At 45.6% G+C, this 25,645-nt stretch overlaps 1 long non-coding RNA gene across 1 annotated transcript in view; it reads right to left on the bottom strand.

Moving 5' to 3' along the window:
• The window catches only part of LOC106509893, a 164,770-nt gene that overhangs the window by 98,204 nt on the left and 40,921 nt on the right, over nt 1-25,645 (bottom strand). The window contains exons 2-3 of the long non-coding RNA XR_002342967.1: nt 16,445-16,544; nt 14,018-14,207 (exon numbers count right to left, since the gene is read on the bottom strand). This is a non-coding gene — a long non-coding RNA (uncharacterized LOC106509893). The remainder of the gene's footprint in view (nt 1-14,017; nt 14,208-16,444; nt 16,545-25,645) is intronic.

Genomic DNA, 25,645 nt, shown 5'->3' with positions numbered 1-25,645 from the left:
TAGGAAGACTGTGACTCCAGTCATTTCCACAACTACAGCTGGCTTTCTCTTTCCACACTGATCACTTTCTTTAGATCATTCCTCGCGCTTTCACTTAACAAAAGAAAGATCGACCACTTTGTTCCTTAAGCATGATGAAAGCTTACCCCTCAATATTCATAAACCCTAAGACTTGGTTACTCGAAGTATGTATGTGGACCAGCAGCACTGGAAGCCCCTGGGAGTTTGTCAGAAACGCAGATTCTCAGGCCCATTTCCTGATCCTCTGAATCAGAGTCTCTGTTTAAACAAGATCCTCAAGTGATGCTTCAGCACACTAAACTTTGAGCAGGATTGCTCTAGGAAACCCTTTAACATATTACCTTGAGTGCTTAATAGGGGGAGAAAAGACCTAATATAAAGACTTTCTACAAATCAACAGGAAACAGAAAAACAGGTATAAAATAGACAAAATATAAGGACAGTTAATTCACAGATGAAATACAAATGGACAATAAACATAAACTTAAAATGTTCATCTTCTCTAGCAATTTGGGAAATGCAAATTAAATCAACATGTAATTACACACTGCTATATAGAAAATAGAAAACTAGAAGTTCCCGTCGTGGCACAGTGATTAACGAATCCAACTAGGAACCATGAGGTTGCGGGTTCGGTCCCTGCCTTGCTCAGTGGGTTAACGATCCGGCGTTGCCGTAAGCTGTGGTGTAGGTTGCAGACGCGGCTCGGATCCCACGTTTCTGTGGCTCTGGCGTAGGCCAGTGGCTACAGCTCCGATTTGACCCCTAGCCTGGGAACCTCCATATGTCACGGGAGCAGCCCAAGAAATAGCAAAAAGACAAAAAAAGAAAATAGAAAACTAACAAGGACCTACTGTATATAGCACAGGGAGATCTACTAAATATTCTATAAAATCCTACATGGGAAAAAGGATGGATATATGTATATGTATAACTGATTCACTTTGTTGCACATCTGAAACTAGTACAACACTGTAAATCAACTATACTCCAATAAACTTTTTTAAAAAGTCAACTCCAGGACATATAAGCAAAAAATAGCTGACTTTAACATTGAAGGATTTTCCAAAGCATAATGCAATTTGTTCCTTCAAAAAACAAACAAAACAACCTATCAGATTAGCAAAACTTATAAAGTCTGATAACCATTAAATTGAAAACCCTTTGGGAAAAGATCATTTTCCTACACTATGGGAGCTTAAATTGTTATACAGGCACACCTCATTCTATTGTACAAATGTTGCATTTTTTACAAATTGAAGGTTTGTGGCAATCACGCCTCAAGCAAGTCTATAGTGCCATTTTTCCAAACAGCATTTTCTCACATCATGTCTCTGTGTCACATTTTGGTAATTCTTGAAGTATTCCAAATGTTTTCATTATTACATTTATTATGGTGATCTGTGATCAGTGATCTTCGATTATTATAGCAAAAAGATTACAATTCACTGAGGGCTCAGATGCTGGTTAGCATTCTTTAGCAATAAAATATTTTTAAATTAAGATATGTTATTTTTTTAGATATAATGCTATCGTACATTTCACATACTGTAGTGTAAGCATAACTTTTACATGCACCAAGAAACCAAAAAATTTCTGTGACTCACTTTATAGCAACATTTGCTTTATTGAAGTGGTCTGGAACCAAACCCACAATATCTCCAAGGATGTCTTTACTCTCTCTCCTTTATTTATTTATTTATTTTAGTTTCAAGAACTTTGACCAAAAATTCTACCCTGGGAATCCAGTTTATAGAAACACCTGTTAATATATCAAAGACAAGGAGTTCCCTTTGTGGCTCAGTGGTTCATGAACCCAACTAGCATCCATGAGGAAGCAGGTTCAATCCCTGACCTCGCTCAGTGGGTTAAGGAGCTAGCAATGCCATGAACTGTGGTGTAGGTCACAGGTGCGGCTTGAATCCTGCATTGCTGTGGCTGTGGTGTAGGCCAGCAGCTACAGCTCTGATTTGACACCTAGCCTGGGAACCTCCATATGCCATGGGTGCAACCCTGAAATAAGTAAGTGTGTGAAGGGATCTTCATTATTCCATTTGAATTGTGAAAGATGATGAAGGGAATATAATTATCCATGTGTAAGAAAATAGTTAAATAAATTAAAAGTATCCATACCAGAGAATCATGTAATAATTTAAAAAGATGTCAGTGTCATGAAAAGAAAAAATGTTTGCAACACACTTCTGAATGCCTAAACAAGCTGCAGAGTAGTATGTGCATTAGGCTCTCATTCCTGTGTTTTAAAACGACATAGGACCGAGGTGTGTGTATTTGTTAAAACTCATGACACACCAAACTTAAAATTGGTACATTTTATTTTATGGAAATCTCACCTCACTAAAATGTATTAAAAGGACTACACGTGTATATGACAGTGGATGTTATATATGTATTTTCAGGCTGACAAAATGGTCCATAAGGAACACAAGAAGCCTGAGAAAGTGGCATAAGCCTAGGAAAGGAAAGCACCAGTGGGAATTTCTTTAGTGTTAGTATTTTTCAACCAGCATGCATACTTCCTCTATTCTAGAAAGCACAAGTTAAAAATCTAAATGAAATAAATGCAGCGAGCCTGAATCAATATGGAAACCCGAATCCAGCCTAGCCTCATCAGTTCCTTCCACTGACTGAGTTGAGTCCTTTGCTATCTGGTGTGAGGGTCTACCTTTGAAAGAGTTGTTAACATCACACACACCATCGCCAGACTGACTCTCCCTAAGCACTGGTTTATTATGTCATAGATGACTACTGAGCAGACTTAAACATCAAGCCCTATGCTAAAAATTTTGTGGAAATTTGATCCAAAAGAAGAAGACATAGTTCCAGCCCCCCATCCTATCACTCCATTCGTGAAGAAGATTACAGCACTCTCAACCAAGCAGTGTAATAGGTCTATATTAGTTCGTGCCTCTTGCTGCCTCGCCCACTGAACACTGGTTATCATTATTTTCCTTATTTCTTACCTACTCTGGTCAAATGAATCCTTAGGCTGTCCTAAAAACATCCCAGTCTTTGCTTCTACTGCCCTGTCACCTGGACTCCCCGTTTCTGCATCATCATCACCCGCTCTCATCTACTCAACAAGCTCCATCTCCACCTTGTCCAAGAAGTTCTTGCTAAGCCCTGAAACCCTCAATTACCTCCCCTCCCCTGATAACTGTCAATGATTTGTTACTTCATACTTTTTTTTTTGTCTCTTTAGGGCTGCACCCATGGCATATGGAGGTTCCCAGGCTAGGGGTCCAATAGGAGCTGTAGCCACCAGACTACGCCAGAGCCACAGCAACACCAGATCTGAGCTGTACCACACTCACAGCAATACCAGATTCTTAACCCACTGAGCAAGGCCAGGGATTGAACCCATGTCCATGTCCTAATCGGGTTCATTAATTGCTGAGCCATGATGGGAACTCCTACTTTATACTTTTTTAAAACGTTAGACAAAGGAGAGGAAATTAATAGGGAATAAGCGATTTTCCAAAAGCCTGATGAGGTCTATTTTCCTCATTTTATAGATGGATAAACTGAGGCTTAGTGAGGTCAGGTGACTTGGTCAGGCTTATACAGCTCATAAAATATGGGCCAGTCTTCAAACCTACTTCTGACTGTCCCTAGAGCCCATGGCTTTGCTCACACCATGCTGCCCTCCCAACCTGTCACTGAGGCGATCTCATTGAACTCTCACACTGCTGTCTCAAGAAATACACGTTGATTGATTGATGACATGTTCAGTAGCAATGTGGTCTAGTTCAAGGGTTTCCCGCAGCTGAATTTGATGAAAAGCCCCTGCTGGGCCCAGAGAGGTTTAACCTGCTTCAAACTCTGGCTTTCTTGCAGTATCATCAGTCTCAGTCCCAAGACCTGAAGCATGAAGTTTCATGTACTTACAGAGCCTTAAAGTAACATCAGAGATGACAGAGTTTGAGCACAAGCCCTGGCATCTGGGGCCAGGGTTCAGTGCTGGGGAGCCCCATCACTCTGCTTCCCAAGGTTCTCCCAGGTGGTCATTTGGCCATATGTGGGCTGGGCTGACTTGGACAAGCTGCTTTGACCTTACCTCCTGAGACCTGTACTGTTGGCACATCAACCGAGAACACACGGAGCCCAGGCACCACGATGGCACAAGGCCAGAACCAGACACCCCAGAGTCAGCAAGCTAGATTCCAAGCTAGAGCTCCAGTAATTTGGTAAAAATACCCCAGCATTTCTGAGCCTGTTCACCCAGATACACGACAGGAATTATAGTGCCTTTCCTGCCTACCCTTTAGGAGATTAAGAGAATCAGAGATCCTGCTTATGGAAAAAACTTTATATAGTAAAAATCCCTGTCAGTTCTATATTTCCATATGCTGAAGAGTCACTGTCACTACAGGAGGTGGACGTTGCCATGGACAAAACACTGGAAAAAGGCAGGAGACCAGGGTCCACTCCGGGCTGAGCTGCCAAATCTGTTCATGTTGTAACAGCCAAAAGCTCTGGCCTCACCAATCCTATGGGTCAGAAAGATAGATTTCCAAGTCTGCTTCATTTGGAAACAACAAACACTTACTAGCAGGATGCTCTGGAGGAGAAACTTAAGAAGCTGGGATGTATGCGGATAAGCCACGGTCTCTCGGGTTAATTTCAGCAGCAACATCCTAGGATTACGGGACTCCAGACATAACATTGACCCTCAGTGACTCACTCAGTCTTGGTGCCTGAAGCATCTCTTCTGCATTGCTTCTTATTATCTTCAATTCTCTTGTTATTTTTAACCATCCTGGTTTGAGTGCACTTTAATCCGATAAGCTACCTCAAATCCTTTTTTTGAACCATGTCATCTATAAAACACGTCAATTAACAAGCAACTTGCTTTGATCTGAGTAAGTCATAGAATTTCAGAGCTGGAAAAGAACTCAGATGTCAAATTCAGCCTCATATGTGATAAATGGTAAGCTAGAGAGCCAAAGAGAGAAAAGGACATGCCCAAAGTCATACATCTAGTTGGAGGCAGAGTCAGGAAGGGAGCTCACAGTTCATTACGGCTCCTATCATTGTATAATGTGAGCCGGGGTCTCTTTTTCTCCAGCCAGAAAATGGAGATAATGACACTGTGGTCTTGCAACATGGCCCATCCATGCTATCTAAGAAAAATCTTTGCTGTAATTATTAACTGTGGTTTTTCAAAACTTAGTAATAACACAATGATATTCTTCCTAAAAACTCATAAAAAGCTTCTTGGAAACCTAAGCTCTACTTGTGCCACTGAACCAGAACACTCTGAACTGGGCTGTTTATATATGCAATTGGTTCACTGCACAAAGCTGTCCAATTCAGGGTCCAGAGAAAGCCTGTATAGACTGGCTACACACTGGCTTTAAAGCCTTTTAGGTGAAGGCTGCTGGGGCATAGTGAACACTCAGCCGCTGAAACCTCAAAAATGTATTCACTGGTGGCACTGTGGGTAAAGGATCTATCCAGTGTGACCAAAAATAAGTTAATTAATTTAATTAAATAAGAAAGGTTTTAAAAAATTTATTCCTATTGTTTTTTGAAGCAGACAGAAACACTCGAAGCGCTGCACTGGAGGGTCATCAGAAAACAAACCACAGCTCACGAATGCAGCAATGGTAATACTGAAAAAACAGGCACTCTAGCTCCCTGGTCAAGAACACAGGCTGAGGAGTCAAGACACCGAGATTTAAATTCTATTGTGGCCACTTACTAGCTCTGTGATCCTGAGCAAGTCATGTGACCTCTGAGCTCATGCTCCTCATCTGAAAATAGGAATAAAAATAGTATCTACCTCATCGGGTCTTTATAAAGACTAAATTAGTTAATAATGTAAATTGCTTAAAACAACAAGTAGTACCTGGTAAGTACCCACTGAATGTTAGCTCTTATTTCACTGCTGCAAGCAAAGAATACTAGTGGGGTGGCAGAGTTCGTAAATCTTGCAGCATGACCAACTAGACATGAATCTCAGGTCCTCGTGTCCCAAGCTCTTCCTATTTTAAGGGTTTAAAAAGTGAAGTGTTCCATCCAGCATCAATTTCTAAACTATATGAGAGAAACCTTCTGTTCTTTCTGAGTATTCAACAGAGGGTAGAGATGAAGGTCAGCCCCAAGAACCTGTGAGAGGAGCTCAAGCCATGCTCTGGTTGCTTGCATTAGGGAAGGCTCACCTGCCACTGAAAATGTTCCAGGAAGAACAGCACAACCACTGAGAGGATGTCACTGTTCATTGCAGTGCTATTCACAATAGCCAAGACATGGGAACAACCCAAATGTCCATCAACAGATGACTGGAATAAGAAGATGGAATACTACTCGGCCATAAACAAGAACAAAATAATGCCGTTTGCAGCAACATGGATGGAACTAGAGACTCTCTTACTAAGTGAAGTAAGTCAGAAAGAGAAAGACAAATACTATATGATATCACTTATATCTGGAATCTAATATACAGCACAAATGAACCTTTCCATAGAAAAGAAAATTATGGACATGGAGAACAGACTGTGGTTGCCAAGGGGGAGGGGAAGGGAGTGGGATGGATTGGAAATTTGGGGTTAACAGATGCAGACTACTGCCTTTGGAATGGATTAGCAATGAGATCCTACTGTATAGCACTGGGAACTACATGTAGTCACTTCCGATGGAGCATGATAATGTGAGAGAAAAGAATGTATACGTGTATGTGTAACCGAGTCACACTGATGTACAGTAGAAAATTGACAGAACACTGTAAACCAGCTATAATGGAAAAAAATAAAAATCATTATTTAAAAAAAAGAAAAAGAAAATGTTCCAGGAAGAATAGCAGGACCACTGAGAAGACGCCACTGAGCCTTTGGCAGTGACTCTCAACCATTCTTGACCTGCCCCACTGTACCTCTGGCTCTGACCCATCTTCATGGTATGACCCCGAGAAAATCCCCAGCCCTCTGAGGTCTTCAGTTTCTCCACCTCTAAAAAGAGAGCAGTTTAAATGATCCTTTTGTCTCTTCCAGCTTAACTTTTTGGTTCAATTATTCTACTCACTAATCTCTTTCCAATGTGAAGAAAGCCTTACCAATTACTAGAGAAATTTAAGCACCACACTGGAAAAACATCAAGCAGTTTATGCGAAATACCCAGTAACTACATGAATGGTGTTTAACATAAAAGGACAGAGGCCAAAAACAAACTCGCACAATATGGGAAATGGAATCTTTAAAATTCTCAGTCAGTCCCTTGGAGCTGGTCAAGCAAGTCTTACCCAGGTCATGGGGGTGGGGGGGGCAGCGCTTAGAAACATTCCAGCCAAACCTTTCCCCAGCTCTCCACATGCCCAGTTTTGAGTCACGGAAATGACTCATGACTGTCCAGTTTGAGAATCAAGGTTCTGTTTCCGCAGGTCTCTGCAGACAACCAAAGACTGGCCCGGCTGAGTGCAAACGGAGTACTCAAGACCCAGCTGGATACAGAAAGACTTCGGTCACTCACTGAACAACACGCAGGTCTGGCCCAAGCTGAGCTGCATGAAGACGTTAAAGTCCTCCAAGCTGGGGCCAGACCCTCTTAAAGAAATCCCAGAAGACTCACGGTTATTTCTGTGCATTTCCAGGGTGGCTCTGCAGGGAAGTACCCTCACTTGAAGAAACCCCGAAATAAAATCTACCAGCTTCAAATATGGAGCCTAACTGCAGACGAGCACTTGAGGCATGTTTCTCGAATGAAGACATTTGTTTATTTGGATATCTGAGGCTCTTCACTTTACCAAGGAACTCACTGCCAGATTCTGTTCAAGGAACTTGGGGGTACATTTATGTCTGTTTATGTCCTTTGCTGACTAATCTCTGTTTGCCTCATCTTCCAACAGTCGTCTGCCCTTCCCTCCGCTCGATGCCCAGAGCTTCCATTCGATTTTGGTCAACGGGAAGCACCAGCAGAAAGCAAAGAGCAGGAAGAGAGAGGCTGGGGTGTCTACTTTACTCCTCACTGGATTCCCAGCTGCCTCCCATCTTAGTTCTAGCTTTAGCCCCAGCTCCTGCGTCGCATCCTGCCTCCTGGGGTCCCAGGCTCATCGGGGTCCAGGAACACTCCTGGCCCCTTTCTTTGCCTTGCCCCTCAGACCTAATGGCTTCCCCTGGTTGCCTGTCCCTGGGCACACAGCCCGTTGGTCCTTTCTCCCTGCCTCTGCTCTGGATGTCATCTCTTCACTAAACCCTCCTGCAGGGATTGAGGCACAAGCCATCAGCTATTTGGCCAGATTGAGGTGGTGTCAATATCAGGCTTTAACTGGCTGACTTTAAGAGTCATTGGAGCCAGAGAAAATGCATTTTTGGCATTTTTGAGTAAAAGTCAGTGGAAAAATGAAAATTCAGCTACCAGGTTTTGTAGAACTACGACTGTTACTAAGATTGTTCTAGTCTGAATCTAGCACTCTCAACAAGAGCATGTGCAAAAACCACCCTTCAAAGAGTAACAAAGCTGTCAAATGCTTCCTCTCTGATCTCATCACTAAATGGCAGGTTAGGAGGAGTCCTCATAAATGGCCTCCTGAGTTCTTCAGAAAATTTTTTCTCAAAGGAAACAAAAATGACAGTAGCAGCTACTGTGAATGACAGTAGAAAAGAGCTTAATTGGGATGTATTTTATGAAGCCACACGAACCCAAAACATCCTGTACTTTGCAGCAGAGTAACCGAGTGGGTATCAAACCTCAGAACATATCAGTGGCACAAAGCAGACATCTGTCCTCCCAGCAAGAGCACAGAGACTTCTGGGTCTGTGGCAAAATTGTGAAAGCGATACGTCCCTTCTTGCTACTCTTGAGCTTCTCTGAGTCGGTCACTGCCTCTTTCTGCCTCTGCAGAAACCAGGAGAGGCACAGACACTGATCATTCAGTCACTCCCAAATTCATGGGAAACATGCTGCTGAAAAGAAGGGCAACTCCTTTCCCTGCACAGAACGGACCACATCTCTTAGGGCATCTTTCAGAAGCGTCTACGATGCAGGCTGCTGCTAATTCTGTCTCCAGATGCGTATCTTCCTTGGCTGCTTATTCATCCTCTGAACAGTTATTGTGTCTATTCTATACCAACTATAGGTATAAAGTTGAGGACAGAGTAATTTTGTTTAAATTAAAAGTTAAATTTTAAAGTAGATAAATAAGGAGTTCCTATCGTGACTCAGTAGTTAACGAATCCGACTAGGAACCATGAGGTTACAGGTTCGGTCCCTGGCCTTGCTCAGTGGGTAAAGGATCCAGCGTTGCTGTGAGCTGTGGTATAGGTCACAGATGCGGCTCAGATCCCGAGTTGCTGTGGCTGTGGCACAGGCCAGCAGCTACAGCTCCGATTCGACCCCTAGCCTGGGAACCTCCATATGCCGCAGGTGCGGCCCTAGAAAAGGCAAAAGGGCAAAAATAAATAAATAAAGTAGATAAATACTTTCAGAGTGAGAACGTCTGTGAAGAAAAGAAAGCAGAGGAATGGGCTAGAGAGTGGCCAGAAAAGCCTGGCATGCGAGATGCCGCTGAGAAGAAACTCGTTGCATCCGAAGTTCAGCCCTGCGTCCGCCGTGTGGATCTTGTGCGCACGCGCTCCCTCAGCCAGCCCGCCTCACACGTGTTTCGCACACTTCAGTCCCACCCAGTGTGAGCCCCATGGGCCCTGGGCCACCTCCACACCTCTGGACCCTTGTTCAGACAGAAGCATCTCTTTGGGTGGCCCCTCTCACACCCACCCACGCTTCCCTGGCTCCTCACCTTCCAGTCTCGGGTCCAAAGTCTTTTTACACGGGCTCCTCCTGACCCACTGCCTCTGCCTCCACTGCCCCTTTTTCTCAGCCTTCACTGAACCCTGCACACACGTTGAACACGCTGGGACACTTCTCACATCGTATCAGAATTATTGCTGTGATCACCTGTCCTCGTATTAAGCTGCAAGCCCCAAGTCATACGCCCAGCATCTCTCACTGCACTTGGCCCGCAATACAAATACGTGAGGAACAGAGAATGTGTGAGCTTAGAATGGACTTTTCCTGATTTTACAAATAAGGAAATAGAGGCTCAGAGAGGTGAACTCACTTACCCAAGGTCACACAGCCAGGAAATGGTGGAAGCTGGAATTTAAAACTGGGTATCCTGAAGCCAAATCTTACATGTAGTGGGTTAGCATCCAGCTAATTAGGGTAAAAGAAGGAAATCTGGGCCTGAAATAGCAGAGTCACTGGCAGCCCCTGCACAGGTGTCATTTTGAGCCTCTGCAGATCTCTGCATGAGCCCCTTTCCCCGCTGGCCAGAAACTAAAGCTTATCTGTGGTATTTAAAGGTCCAAGAAATTGGGCAAAGTTTCATGGTGGGGATGGAAAATGTTGTCTGCTTCTGTCAAATTTCAAAATCTTGCAGTAGTTGTCTTACTTTTTTTAATGTCCTTCATTCTAAAAATATTCTCCCACTCCCCCTCCAAGAAATTCCCTTTTGTCATTGAAATGGTCAAAGAAAACCCTGAAGAGATCAAAAAGTGGCAATTCAGGGCGAGCAGCCCAGGGCGGCTTGGATCTCTGAGAATTCTCCAGGCCCCAGGGCAGAGCACCCAGCTGAAGCAGCTGACATTTCTTTAAAAATCTATCCTTCTGCCGCTGCTGGGAAGGTAGCCTTGAGGTGGACACGCTCCCTGGGAAACCCGGGCGCCTGTGGGGATTTCAGGGGAGAATCCCAGCCCCCTCCATGTGCGCATAAGGAAGCAGGAAGCACCCCCGTTATTTCATAGCTTCACCACCCCAGACCCAGGTTCCTCCTGGTACCTTCCCTGACCACAGCCATCTCCACTCATCCGACCCACATTCACCACATGCTCTGTTTTACTTGTGTCTTGTGCAAACCGTCGCATTGGAGGGCAGGCCAACATGTCTTCCGCAGACTGTCGCATGGAAGGCAGGCCCGCGTGTCTTCTGCAGACTGTCGCGTTGGAGGGCAGGCCCGAGCCTCACACCTCCTCAGTCCCTGTGATGTCTCACCCCTGCCTGGAGCACAGGAGGTGATTAGTAAGTGAGGCAGCAAGGTCCACGCCCGCACATGCAGAGTCACGAGTGGGTCTCACATAACACAGCTGCTCTAATCCCAAGGGGGTCGGCGGACCAGAGGCAGGGCTTTCTGAGGTCATATTCCAAGGGGAGAGGACACATACCTTTCCCAAACTCCTGTCTGGCTCAGGAGTGAGGAAGGGCCCAGTTATTTGGAACACGAGCCCCAGAGCATCCCCTGTACGTGTGTGTGTGTGTGTGTGTGTGTGTGAGATAACACTAGCACAAGCCACAGCCTTCACTTCTGACCCCCACTTTCATCCAGCGCATACTAGAGACTCACATGTGACATGCGTAAGGCGGGGCTGGGCCCATGACACCTGGGCCCCATTTCTCCCCGACAGGTACCTGGGTAGAAGATGGGGAAGGATGGGGCTTTTCCTAAGTGCAACTTTGTTCAAATAAGAAACTGCCCTACAATTTGGAAGTCGATTTCCCGAAGCTTGGCTTGTATTTCAGTTCAAAAGGGAAAGAACAACTAAACAATGAAAGAGGCAACCACACTCTGAGCCTGCCCATGATATATGCAAAAAGATTCTTTCAAGAAACAAATTACCGACTGTACACCGGGCTCCATCTTGGTAGGCCTTAACCTGCAATGCTTGATAAAAGCTTGGCAACTAGATAAATAAAGTCATTGTATAAAGTATGTTGAATTACTCCTTCAGGAAAGGTGAATGGAGAAAACAAGCCCTCACCTCTTTCCCATGATTTCTAATAATCATACGATCAGCTTTTTGGCCACCACAGGCAAAGAGGAATCCCCCTTTCTTTCATGTGAAGGTGACTGCTATCTAACTGGGAGTCAGAGCCGCATCTCAGTCTCCCATCAACTGAGTTAATCTCTCCAGATCCACAGGCAACCCTACTACAGAATGAAGCAGAACCAGACTGAGTTTGTTTCATCTTGCCAAAAGAATGCTCTGATGAGATGAGTTCTGTTGCCACTGACAGAAAGTGCAGTATTATAGTGAAATCAAAATCAGTGCCTCTTGGTCCTAAACATAACACAATACTTTCATGGCTCAAAATTCTGAAACCTGTGATAGTGAACATCTTGTTCGTGTTGATTTTGGCCACTTCCAAAGACGGTATGTGTATCTCTCTGCCACCCACTAAATCTCCCACCCTCGCCACTTCATCACAGACTCCACATTTATAAAGAAAATCTGCATAAAAGAAAGTCCCACTCCTCATAAAACGATGGTCTCTACACACAGGAATGTTTTTTATGGAAAAAGCACTTTCAAATTGAAGTTCTAAAACATAGTTAAACAGGGATTGTCTCATTGTTTGGGTACCATGTAAAGAATAAATGTGTATCATAATGAATAATTTTCAAACTCTGTGCTCCATGTACAACAGTAAAAGAGATTCAACTCCAATGTAAGCACCTTGAGGGAACAGGGTTTAATTAACTGCAACCCCAGAAACTATCAGAGTTCCTGGAATATGGGAGATAATAAATGCTTGTTGAAAGACTAAACGTCAGACTTGGCCATATTGGGGGCTATATTTGAAAAGAATTAATCCCTACACCCCATGCTCTCTCTCTTTCTCTTAATATCCGTACATACACACACATAAGCACATGCACACACACGTGGACACATGCACACACATGATAAGCTTATCTAAGCTGATATATACAAATATAAAGGAAAAAGATATGGCATTCTATCTGGAAATTATAGTTTAGAAAGGTCAGGAAAGACTCGACCTCCTCATTCTGGTACTCACTCATCCTGAGAGATTATACATCTGGAAGAGGAAAAAGTGAAACACATAGTGCTATGAAGCATCCTTTGGTTACAACTTAAAACTTCAAATGAACTTGAAAGATTGGAAATTGGAAACATACATTCAATCCTCTGCTTTTCCTCTACCTGCTTTTTATTTGCTTGTTTACTTGCTGTAGTTGCTGTTTAGCATATTAAAACATAAACCTGTTTAAACACTCATGTTTTTCCAGAGAACCTGTGAGAAAAGGCACGGTGATTTCAGGAGAAATCCCACTCACCTACAGACACCACGCACCCTCAAACCCAAAGCCCCAGTTGCTCATATTTGTTTCCCAAACTGATCGGCAAACCCTGGCTTACTGAAGACTAGACCCAGGGATCGCTTTCATGCATACGGCTCGTTGGCTTTATGAGTTCTTGGCAACCATATAGGTCTTGGATTCCTTTGCAAACAGCGAAATCATACTTCCTCTTTATGGGATACCAAGAGTTCATACCAAGGGCTACTGTGAGACATTTTTGGTCTGTGCCAAAGAATAACCAAAGGCCACCACGCTGCTGACATGAAGACAATCCAGCATTAATAAAAGTAGAGTTTCTATTTTAAATAGAGAGACACATGTGGCTTGAACCAGGCTGATCTTGGATATCACTGTTTGCTAACGAATCACCTCAATAACCAAAAATGCCAGTCAATATCACTAAAGATTCAGCAAGTTTATCTTAAAGGATAAGATAACGTGGTTTATCTATTCATGAAGATTTCTGATTTATATTTAAAAGGATAGTGTTAAAAATAAAGCCTGACATTTCTACAGGACATTAGAGTTTGCAAAGCTTCTTTCCTCCCATGACCCCTTTTAAAATCCCTTATACCTGCCCACAGGCAGATGAGGCAGGTTCCAAGGTGATGTGCCTGCACCTCAAGCAGGAGGGTAACAGGAGGTAAAATGAGATTCTTCCTAATAACACATTATAGAATGAAATGCTAACCCACCAATGCAGGGCTTACAAAGGAAACATCCCAGAAATCAACATTTGCAATCTTTAGTCCAAAATCCACCCTGAAAAACTGTGAGGTTGAAGAGACCTAAAAGAAAGGATTTCTTTGGCAAGAATGCTAAGCATTACACCACCCCTAAAGACACTTCACAAGGAAAAGAAAGGGATAGCGTCCCTTTTACCTGTGGGAGGCTTCAGGGTTACAGCTTGGAGAACTCGACCTGGGGTCAAAAGGCTGAGACTGCTGCCAGCTCCAAGCCTGGAGAAACCCAGAAGAGGAGGTGGTGATGGGTCCCCCTAAAAGCAGAGGGAGGAGAGAGGCTGCACTGGAAACAGCCTGGGTTCGGGTTTCCCTTGGGTTTCATAAGGACCCTGTAGAAAGATACCAGAATATAGCATGTTATGAAAAATTCTGCCCAAGAATCCTCCTGGGAGCTGGGTGCAAGATAACCCTAAGCAAGGCTAGAGGTTGGTGTCTGGAGTCGTAAGCAGCCAATATGAAGGGGCATCAACCGTGTTAATAAACAGCAGTCAATGCCAGTGTGAGTGCTGAGCTACCCCCACCCCAGAAGGCAAACCTGATGACCACAGGCCCCATCAAACTGCACCTTTCTTGCTCCCTAAATCTCTCCCATAAACCTTTTCAGCCCTAGAAGGCCCAGAGCTGACTAGGGACAGGTACTGGGGGAGGAGAGCAGCACAAGACCCCAAACAGAGAAGATCACCATAACCCCGCACCTCCACTTACAGCCTTCCCTGCCTGAGGTATGATGGAGTTGGGGAAGGGGAGAAGCTTCAATGTAAAATGAAATTTAAAGCATCAAAAATTCAAAATATCTAGCAGTGCCCACTGTGGCACAATGGGATTGGAGGCATCTCTGCAGCACTAAGACGCGGGTTCGATCCCCAGCCTGGCACAGTGGGCTAAAGGATCCAGTGTTCGACCTGAGGTGCAGGTCGGAACTACAGCTCGAGATGATCCCTGGCCTAGGAACTCCATATGCCACAGGGTGGCCAAAAATAAATAAATAAAAAATAAATGTAAATAATCTAGTGGCCACCCTACAAAAGCTTGAATGCCCAGTAACTGATGATTACACTTCATGGAAGGCCTGAATCTGGGACCATTGGGCTAGGGATGGGCTACCCTATAGTCCATTATGGAGAACAAAATCTGATATGAAAGGAAGAGAAATCAACAGAAAACTGTCCCAACTTTGCTCTTGAGAAGTCTTGATATTATAGAAAAGACAAACCATGTACACTGGACCCTCCTGGGCCAGGACCCTCACCTAAAGGCCGGTCCTTCCCCAGATGCTGACCTGATCCGAGTCACACTTCCTTCTCCCAGATAAAGAGGTAAGGCATGGATCTGTCTACAAGTGATCAGGTGACCAGCTGCTCAAAGCTCTATGTGCTGAAGAGTCTCCAGACCTCACAGTCATGTGTGAATTTAGAAGATGGAGAAAGGAAACTTGAAGAGTGTGTCTCCCTCAGGGGACAGAGTTTATAATGATCTGGAGACAAAGCCAAGAAAGGCAGGATGGGCTTACAACTGCCTCTCTTGATACCCCACCTGATTCTTCCTGAATTTCATAGTCTCCTAACACCTTACATTGCTTCTTTTGAATTCAACCATCATTGATTTTGTGCCTTCTCTACAAGAGGCACTGTTTTTAAAGAAGCACCTAAGGGGAATCAGATCTCCTCATTCCAGCCTCAGCCCTGGTACTAATATGCCATATTACTCCGTGGGCAAGCCCTTTCTCTCTGCCACTCTCCTTCAGTTTCCTGGATGTAAATAAAGTCAGAGCACTCAGTGAGATGACTGCTAAGACGAGCATTGCTCTAACATGTGATACCATGCATGGGACCAGGAAGGACTTAAATGTGGCTAAATTATGTAGAATGAATTAGTTCTTGAATGTGAATAACATTCTCTAATCTGCAGAATTCTTGCACCATTCATTATATAGATGGTTTGTATCTTCTGCACCTTTGATTCTAAGGAATTGGGGATATTAGCCTTACTAAACAAATGAGGAATCAGACTGAGAGGAGTGAGATGAATGATCCCAGGTCACACCAGCAGCAGGAGAGCTTGGACCAGAAGCTACGTGTCTTGATTCCCAGTCTGGTCTCCTTTCTTTGCTCACAAATTCTGGTGTTTGCAGTCAGTAACAACATGGCATCTCCTGGGAACTGGAGAGGGTCCCTTCTCACTAACGCCAGGTAATGATATTACACTGATCTTCCTCAGCGTCCCAAAGCCTGGTCTGATGAAGTGGCCTCTTCCCAGAGGGTCTTGTGAACCTCAAATAACCTTCTTTCTAAGTTTCCTTCAGTAACTCTGACCATTTGGAGAGAAAACAAACCTATACACAGAGGAATTTAAGGTGTTATTTTAACTTTGTATACCGTGCATAAAAAGCTGCCCTTACACTTGAATTTTTGAATATAAGTTGTGGAAAAGAGAAGTTTTGGCACATGTTCTCCAGGTGAAAGCCCCAGGGCCTGAAGTTTAACTCCAGGACAGCAAACAAAGCACCAGAGTAAGCCCTACCCTCCTCTCGCTCCCACACACCCCCCTCCTCTTCATCGTCACTCACCAGCCACCTGTGAGGTTCCAGACTTTCTGCAGGCATCTGAGTTTAAAGCCAGAACTGCGCCCCAACACTCTCCTGTCTTTTCCTATCTTTGTCTTGTTTCCTGAAAGAAGAAAATTTTCACTATATTGTTTAAAGAGAAATAAAAATCAAGAGCATTTCAGTCATTACAAGAGCACAGACCATTCTTATGACACACAGACCCAACACACACACACACACACACACACACACACACACACACACACACGAGTGCCATAAACACAAATTACCAGATAGTTACTCAGGATGTCAGCAACCCCAAACCATCCAGGACACTGTTATTGATCTAACAGAGGAACATTCTCCTGAGAAAGGACTTAAAATAGCAAATGCCCAGTGGCACCAGGCATTTTTCTGGGTGCCTAACCTGCGAAATATAGACCTCAAAAAACTTTATTATACACGATGTTATTCCTCTTTTTCAAACTAGAAAAAGTAAGCTCAGGAATGCTAAGTAACAGTGCCTGGAGACACACAACTTATAAAAGATGGAGCTAGGATCTGAACTCAGGAATTGATACAAATTCCATGCTCTTTTCTCTGTTTTGTGCAAAATCTCCAGTGATAGGTAGCCGTCTAAGATCTGTATAATTCACTCTGATTGGTGTCCTCAAGTCTTCCCCTGCAGAGTATAAAATCAGGAAGCCACTATGTATGGACAGCATCTTCATAGAAGCAACTAAAACACAGGAGACATAAAAAACATAGCTGGCATTGCCGGTTATATTTTATAATGTATTTTCACATGTGTCATGTCGGTTGATTATCATGACACACTGAAGCAGTTTTAACTGTCCCTGCTTTGCATTTAAGAAATGAAGCAATTGTCCTTATGTTTCCATGTCTGGGCGCAAGAGCCAGGGCTCTTTCAATAGTCTCTGAATGTTTCAGTATATTGTAGTGTGGAATCATCAAGGCTGATCAGGCATGGTCAATCTGTATCAATATCTGCTGATGACTAAGAACAAGAAAGCAAATGTTCTTTTTTTTTGGGGGGGGGAGCTTTTTAGGGCCGCACCTGCAGCACATGGAAGTTACCAAGCTAGAGGTCAAATCCGAGCTGCATCTGCTGGCCTCACCACAGCCACAGCAACGCCAGACCCGAGCCACATCCGCAATCTACACCATAGCTCACGGTAATGCCAGATCCTCAACCCACTGAACGAGGCCAGGGATGGAACCCAAATCCTCATGGATACTAATCAGGTTCATTGCTGCTGAGCCATGAGGGGAACTCCCAAAAATGTTTAAAATACAAAAGTTTTTTCCTTTGAGAAGTAATCATCAAATATATGGGGAAAAAACCACTTTGGGCATTCCCTTGTGGTGCAGTGGATTACAAATCCAGTATTATCATTGCAGAAGCTCGGGTTGCTGTTGTGGTGTGGGTTTGATCCCTGGCCTGGGAATTTCCACACGCTGCAAGATGTGGCCAAAAAAAAAAAAAAAAAAAAAATCACTTTTGAGGAAGAGTTCACTCCTTGATAATGCGTATCTCCCCAAATTTCTTCCCCCCATACATAGATTCAACTCTGATTTTTTTCATTAAAGTTTTACGTGGATATTTCTACCTACTCCATTCAACATAAAATAACTGGCTACAACAACAGAAAGAGAGAGGAGAATTATACAGCAGCACGAATAAGATCATGTTTCCTAACGTGTTATTAAGAAAAACTCATTTGGGGACTTCCAAAATGTGCTGTCACAATCAGACCCACTGGCTCTCTACTCAGAATTCTCTTCTACTTTACTTAGTCCTAGAACCTGGACCTCTGGGGTGGGGGGAAGGGAGTCAGCGAGCTACCTAGAAACAAAGGCAGGTCTTCTGAGAGCTTAGACCGCCACCCCCAATAACCCTGGATGGCCTGCAAATGGTACTGATAACATCAGCTCATTCTATCACTAAGCAATCCCCTAAATTTGCCACTGCAGGAAGACCGGGTGTTACTGGCAAGTAAGTAGTCCCCCACAGGGCCGAGGGTGTGCCCTGCTCAACGTCAGACTTTTCAGCTGAGTGGACAATCTGGCGTAACGGTGGGATGCTGGGAGCAGGGATGCTGGACGCCAAAGCTCTCCTGGTCCTGATGGTAACTTCATTTCCCAAACGTTCATAATTAAACAGCTTTTATTGAAGTAATCAGCATGAGCTCCTTAGCTTTGTTTTTGCAACCGGTATCGTGTTTATGGAGCCAAATATTAGAGACTTTGATACTGAATACCTCCTCGGATGTGTTAACGTTGGCAGGGTCTCTAGATTCTGAAGATGCCGGGCTGCCTCAGCACAGCCTCCCTCTAGCCTCCAACTCATCAGCCCCCCGCCCCCAAACCACAAAGCTGCAGTTCTCCTGTAAGACTCACTTACAATCTTTCTCCTGAAAGTCCCAGGGAATGGTGTGCAATTGAAACAGGGTGAAATATGATCTCAAAGTGTCTGTCCGACCAGAAGTTTTCAAAGAAAACATTTCTTAAATCTTATGTTCACTGCTGTTTCAGCAGGCCAATTAGATTGGATGGGACTTGGGTAGGGGTGGCGGGGGGGAGCTGTCGCCAGTCACTGCAGCAGGAATAGCAAACAAGACTTAAAGCAAATAAACGAGCCCCAAACTGGCATCCCAGGGCCCCTGGCCAATGACCCCCCTCCATTCCCCAGGAGGGATGGCCAGCCCACCCTCTGGGACCCAGCACCAAACTACAGGTTAATCAGATGAGACATTAGTTAGCAGCCTCGATTACTAGAAAGTAATTAATCAGGGAAAGTCTCCAAACAGGAGGAGAACAAATAAACAGCAGGCACATGCGGTCCCATTTTGGCTCAAGATAAGGCGGCCATCCAGGTGTCCTGCCGGGGAAGGGCCCATCTATCTTGCTCCGCTCTTCTTAGGAAATGTGGTGACATTTCTCACATCTGCCTAGAAAATGCAAAGCCAAGAGGGCTCTGAATGGGAAGAAGAGGAGGGACTTCTGAAAAACTATTAGAGGAAAGGCTCCGGGGGTGGGAGGGGGCAGGGGGGTGCACTTTGCCCTCCCCGTACATCCTTTTCCATCGTTTTCATTATATGTAAACTCGGCCTTATTTCCACATCTTAGAAAAAAAAAAAAAAAAAAAAACAAGTTCTCTGTGGGTTTCCAAACTCCTATTCATTTGGAGAAAACCAGGGGCTCGAGTGGGCATAAGGAGCCCATCGGGCCATTGGGTCATTAGCCCCGGAGACTCTATTCAGCTTCAGAGACTCACAAACTACAAAAGATTCAGACCATCTGAAATTGCCGGCTTCTTCTTCAGCGTCGATGTGGGGATGGGGAAGAGCAGAAAGGATGGGAAGGACAAGTGCTTCATGCAAGTGGAAAGTATCAACCATTGGTCCAGCTTGACCTGACACATTACATCAGATAAGGTCATTTGTTTATGTTGCATCTTTTTCCTTCTGGAGGCACCAAGAAATGTCAGCAACTAGAGAATGCGTGTAATGTAAACACGGCTGTGTTAGCTCAGCTTCAGGGAAAGCACACCCAACCCCAAACCTAAGTCAGAGCTCGGCATCCTCTGCTCAGAGGACAAGCACAATGATTTTAACCTAATGACCCGCTCTTAAACAGCTCTACAGCAAATCACAATTAAATAAATACCACTTAATAGCAGAGATTTGTTTTACAGCTAGATTATTTGTGGGGAGAGAAAGAGAAGGTTGAGTGAGCCACTTAATCTTTAATTAGAAAATGAAGGTAGTTTCCAAATATTGTTACGGAATCAACCTCAAGCTAAATTTACAAAATGTCACAACGAGGAATTCTAGGCATTCTGGCACAAAACAGAGAGGTAAGAAGTGTGGAGGTAGACCAAAGACTGAGGTTGCTTTGGTTTGTCGTCTTAAACTACAGTTGAGTCTAGCGGCCTTTCTCTGGCCCAGTGATCAGGAATACCTGGGCAGAACTGCAGGAACTCGTGGCCTAGACCCTAATGAACGAAACGCAGCCACATGTGTTGCTGTGGGAAACTATGGGACGAGGAATGAGGAGGCTGGTGTCAAGGCCTGGCTCTGCCGATCTCTTGAGCACCAGGGAGGGAATTAGCTGACACGGAGGCGGGAGCGCTAGTCTAACTTGCAGCTGACACTGAGAAACCATGAAAGCTCTTGCGGGACCCCGTGACCTGGTCAGCCTTCCCCGAAGAGGGCCCACAGCCAGCTCTGACCCCCCTTCACTCAAGGACCCATCCTCCCTCCCTCCTTCCTCCCTTCTCTGCAAAGTCACACCCTCTTCGCTTTTTCTGTCTCATTATTTATTTCTGGTACTCTAAACAGGTCTGATTTTTTTTTCACGTACATGCCAACACAAATATCTTTGAGCAGGTGACCTGGGCCAGGCCTTGTGGCCTCTGAGGAGGACCAGCCACACTTTCATCTTGCCCCCGTCAGACCCTTACAACCTCACAAAACCGATAATGGTGCCCCTGGGAAGACTGGGGCTTGGTCGAAAACTGAGTCCAGCAAAGCCTTTTCCTCCTAAAGCCTCGAAGGATCCCTAAAAATCTAGACCTTCCAGAAGCAGCTGCAAGTCCACCGACTCTGCTTGTGCCACTGTCAAGATCAAAAAGGGCACTCGTGCTGCTGGGGAGGCCAAAGCCTTCCACGGGGGCCCAGCGCCGCCCAGGAGATGGTGAGCACCTCTCAGAGCACCGCCTCCCCCAAGAGTAGCCACTTAGTCATCCACTGATTTTGTCGAAGCCTCGGAGAGGGCAGAAGTCATGTCTTCTCCATCGAGACCCCTAGAATGAGGCCTGAACACAGAAGCTCATCTGCTCCATGGTACGGGGCAGTTGCCCAGGCCTCTGCTCTCTCTAAAGATGCATAAAAGTGAAATTGAGCCCCTCTGATAAAGAAGCTAATAAGGGAGAGACATACATGAATAGATAATTACAATCTTAAATGGAGCCTGTCCTGCTAGATGAGGCTGAAATACAGATCTCTTTTCTGCCACGTCGGATGACCTCCAAGTCCGGGTGGCCTCTAGAAAGCACCCATTAAAGCAAAACCTTAGCAAATGGCTATCTGAACAGGAGGTCAATGTCCAGATCGGAGATGGAAGTCCTAAGTCATGCTGACATGCTCAGACTACCTGGAGGCCCCCCCACTGGCAGAAGGACCCTAACAGAGGAGAACATGCTCAGGGGAGGAAGACAAGGCGGTGACCAAACTCGGAGCCATGATGAAGAGGGAACCACAAAAGGACAGCCAAGGAGGTTGCACTGAGCAAAGAGGCCTCGGAAGATCCCCGAGTCCTCTGTGAGGGTGTCAAGGGCAGGCACCCAGCAGTTCACAGGGGGCAGCCTCCGGAGACTGTGCAGGTCACGGTGGTCTGGGTGTGCGGCGCTCCCTGGAGCTGTGCAGGACAGCCCTGCAAAATCACACACGGTCCCCTGTGCTCACCTCCCTGCTCCTGTGCCCCTGGAAAGAGCAGCCTCTTGAAGAACATTCAGTGAGTGAGACCCATTGCCATCTACAGATAGAGCAGTTTGGGGTGAAAAACTGCTGTATAAAAGATGGAGCAGATTTTTAATATTTCAGTTGTTGCTCAAAATGGCAGAAGGCAGGCCAGTGGATGCAAAAATGAAAGTTTAGGCAAAAGGTTTTTTATATTCTGAAGAACTTTCTGTGAAGCAAATTTGTCAAACTATGAGACTAACACCTCTTTGATGCTGCACAAGCCGAGGGCAAATGAGTGGCTTTTGGAATTCGGGGAGAATATTCCATTCTTGGAAGAGAAGGTAGAGGCTGGGCTCATGCTCAGAGGTGCTTTAGGGCCCTGGTAAAGAGCTGACCATGGACAGGTGCCGAGGCCTGGCGGGGGGAGCACGAGTAGGCCCGAAAGAGTTAAAGTTCTATTCAGCTCCAGAACATTTCAGCTATTTCTTGTCAAATCAAAATGTTTCCAAATGACTCCCCGGGTCAGTCAGAAAATGCCGAACACGACCACGTGGGTTTGCTCAGCAGGCAGAGGGGCCTGCAATGCTGTCTGACTGCATTCTGCACACAGTGGAAGAAGTACCTCTCCCATCCCTCCTAATCTGATCAATCCTTGTCATAAATTCTGCCCAGGCAGTCGGTGAGGCAGCTGCTGGCACAAAAGGAAGGGGAGGGGGCTGCTTTATGAGAGCCAGAGGAGACAGTGGGCCGCCAAGCCCTCTGCAAGAAGCTAGTAAATCAGCTCAGAAGCTCTGTTCGGAAGAGATGCTCCGCCTCCAGTCTCAGGGCCTGAGCACAGGTGAACGGGAGCAGGAGCAGAGGGGAGGGGCGGAAGGAGAGGAGGAGAGTTCTCGGAGTCACAGCTATGGGATCCTGGGGACAAGGCGATGATGGTGCAGTGAAGCAGGATCCCACCACTTCTCAGAGCCTCCGGTATGCCAAGCTTTCAATCAAAAAGCACCAAGCTAGATGCTGGGAACACAGGGCCATCAACAGAGAGGATCCCTGCCAATTAGTAGCTCACTTTCCAGAAGGTTTTCTCCAGCTGCCATAACAAAATACCACACACTGGATGGCTTAAACAATAGAGATTAATTTTCCCACAGTTCTGGAAGCTGCAAGTCTCAGATCAAGATCCTACAGGGGCGGTTTCTTATAAGGGTTCTTACGGAGAGTTGAGCTAAGCTTCTCTGTGGAATTGCTGCCTCGGCACCCGCGTTCTTTGGCCAAGTGGGCTGCAGGGACCTTAACCTGGCACCAGCCCCTCCTGCAAGCACATGCCCTTGACAGCAGCCTCAGAGTCACAAACAAATGTAAGTTCCCAGCAGGACGGCCCCAACAGCCCTCATGACCTACAGCTCCCCTGCCTCTGGGCATATGGCCTGTGCGTATACACCCCCATGGGGCTCACCCAAACCTCACCCTTTCTGTTTGAATTGACCAGTCAGCCCTAGCCCAGGAATCCCAAAGCACTCCACCACAGATGTAATAAAGATCCATGTCCAAGGTGATCCTACCCCCTCTGTGTCTGCATTCTGCTTTGACCTCCCCATGAGGCCCCTTGAAGTATGCTGGGTACTCCCTCCAGGACCTGCAGGGAATAAACTCTACTTCAGCTTCCCTTGTGGGTAATGAACTGTGTCTCAGCATCCAGGACCCTGTGTTCCACTTAACAGAAGTTAATTTAACCAAGTCATAACAGCTCCAGAACAGGGTTGCTGCTGGCTTGCCTTCTTGTTGTGTCCTCACATGGCAGAGAGAAAGAGAGTGAGCTCGCTGGGGTCCCTTCTTATAGGGACACTAATCCTCTTGGATCAGGGCCCCAATCTTACAATCTCATTTAAACTTAATTACCTCCATAAAGGCCCTATCTCCAAATACAGTCACATGAAGGCATAGGGATTCCCCATATGAATTTGGGAGGGACAGAAACATTCGGTCCACAACAGAGCTCTAAATAACTCCAGTAAGAGGTGATAAGTGCTATTATAGAACTGAACGAAGCCTTGTGGAGTGACTCATCCAACAGAGGGCCTTTGGGCTGAGGGAGTAATCAAGGAAAATGCCACAGAAGAGGCAGCTGATCTGGCTCATGCAGAATAAGAAAGAATCCACCCAGTGGAAAAATAGAGGAGGGAGACCACAGGGGATGTTGGGGAAGAGTCCAAGCCTTAGAGTCAAGCTGTCTGGATTGAAACCCTGCCTCTGACTCTGCTAGTTCTGTGACCCTGTTCAGGCAGGCATTCGAACCTCTCTGAATCTCAGTTTACTCATCTATAAAATGGAAATAAAAGAGTCTGCTTGACAGGGTTGCTGTGGAGGCTAACAAGTGAACTCCTGTGAAGGGGCTTAGCAGACAATGCTGCCTAGTAAGAGATGGCATTTCGGGCAGAACAGGGGTGAGGGCCTGTCAGTCTCAGGAGTCTCAAAAATAGATGATCTGTTTAGGGAAGGGTGAGAAGTTCAATGTGGCAGCTTCACGAACATCAAGGAGAGGACAGGGATGTGGGCTGAGTCCAAACTGGAAGTTTATTTAATGATGCAGTAGGGAGTTGAACTTTGTTCTACAAGCTCTATGGAGCCATTGGAGGGCCTGGTGCAAAAAAAGTGACATGAAGGAGTTCTCCTGTGACACAGTGGGTTAAGGATGTGGTAACGTCACTCTAGAGGTTCAGGTGGCTGCTATGGTGCGGGTTCAGTCCCTGGCCCTGGGACTTCCACATGCTGTGGGTGTAGCCAATAAAATAAAACAAAAAAGTGACATGAAGAGGTAAATTTTAGGAAGATCACGCTACCATCCCTGAGAAGCAGGAGCTAAAGAGAGGAGAGCAGGGCCAAGGAACAAGGCTTGGGTATCCAAGATGGCAGCCGAGAATGGTCCCAGTAACCATTCCACCTGGCGGTTAAATCCCTCTCCACCTCAAAGACATCAGCTGAACTTGCACAACATGCAAGGCCTGGGCCAAGGGCTGCAGTCGAGACCCTGGTCCCAAAGCCCACTCTACTCAGTATTCAGGACATCCCAGTCTTTCCCCAGAATTTCCTAGTTGGCATGCCGGGCTCCAGCCACACAGACTGGAGGGGCTTTCCTGAACTCAAACTATTTATTCCCACCCTGCCCTTGTTCCTGTTGTGGGAACCTTCACGCCTGGTTGGAATGGCTCCTTTCCAATGCTTTCACTAGCACTGTGTGACCTAAGCAAATCACTTACTCTGTCTGCACATCCGTACCTTCATAGGTGTCATTTAGATGGTGATAATACTTGCAGGCACATTGAAAAGAGTAATGAAAGCATTTAGCACCAAATCTGGCATATTTGCTGCCACTTTCCCGCAAGACTCCCAAAGTCCTCTCTGAGGATGTCTTTTCTCACCACTGGCCTCTCCAGCCTGTCCCCTCTCTCTGCTCTCAGAAACTGACAGACATTATAGTCTCTTGGGCACTTTTCTTCACCCCAAACCACTCCCTGGTGGAGCGGTCCCACAAGGACCTTATATTTCGCATCTGTGGGTCCCCTCAGCGCTGAGCATGTGAGATTGTGTACAGATCTGATGGGGCAGAGATCTGCACAAAGTGAGGCTCGGCAGGGTAAAGGGTACAGTGCCGGGACCCACCCACCCAACACGCCACGTCGCTACTTTCTAAGTGAGTTTTCTTCCCTGATGATGGAAGCCTGATAAGAACATGGCCACACAC

The sequence above is a fragment of the Sus scrofa genome, chromosome 3 (assembly GCF_000003025.6).
Source record: "Sus scrofa isolate TJ Tabasco breed Duroc chromosome 3, Sscrofa11.1, whole genome shotgun sequence".
In the NCBI taxonomy this organism is placed as follows: domain Eukaryota; kingdom Metazoa; phylum Chordata; class Mammalia; order Artiodactyla; family Suidae; genus Sus; species Sus scrofa.
This window is presented reverse-complemented; position numbering and strand designations above follow the sequence as displayed.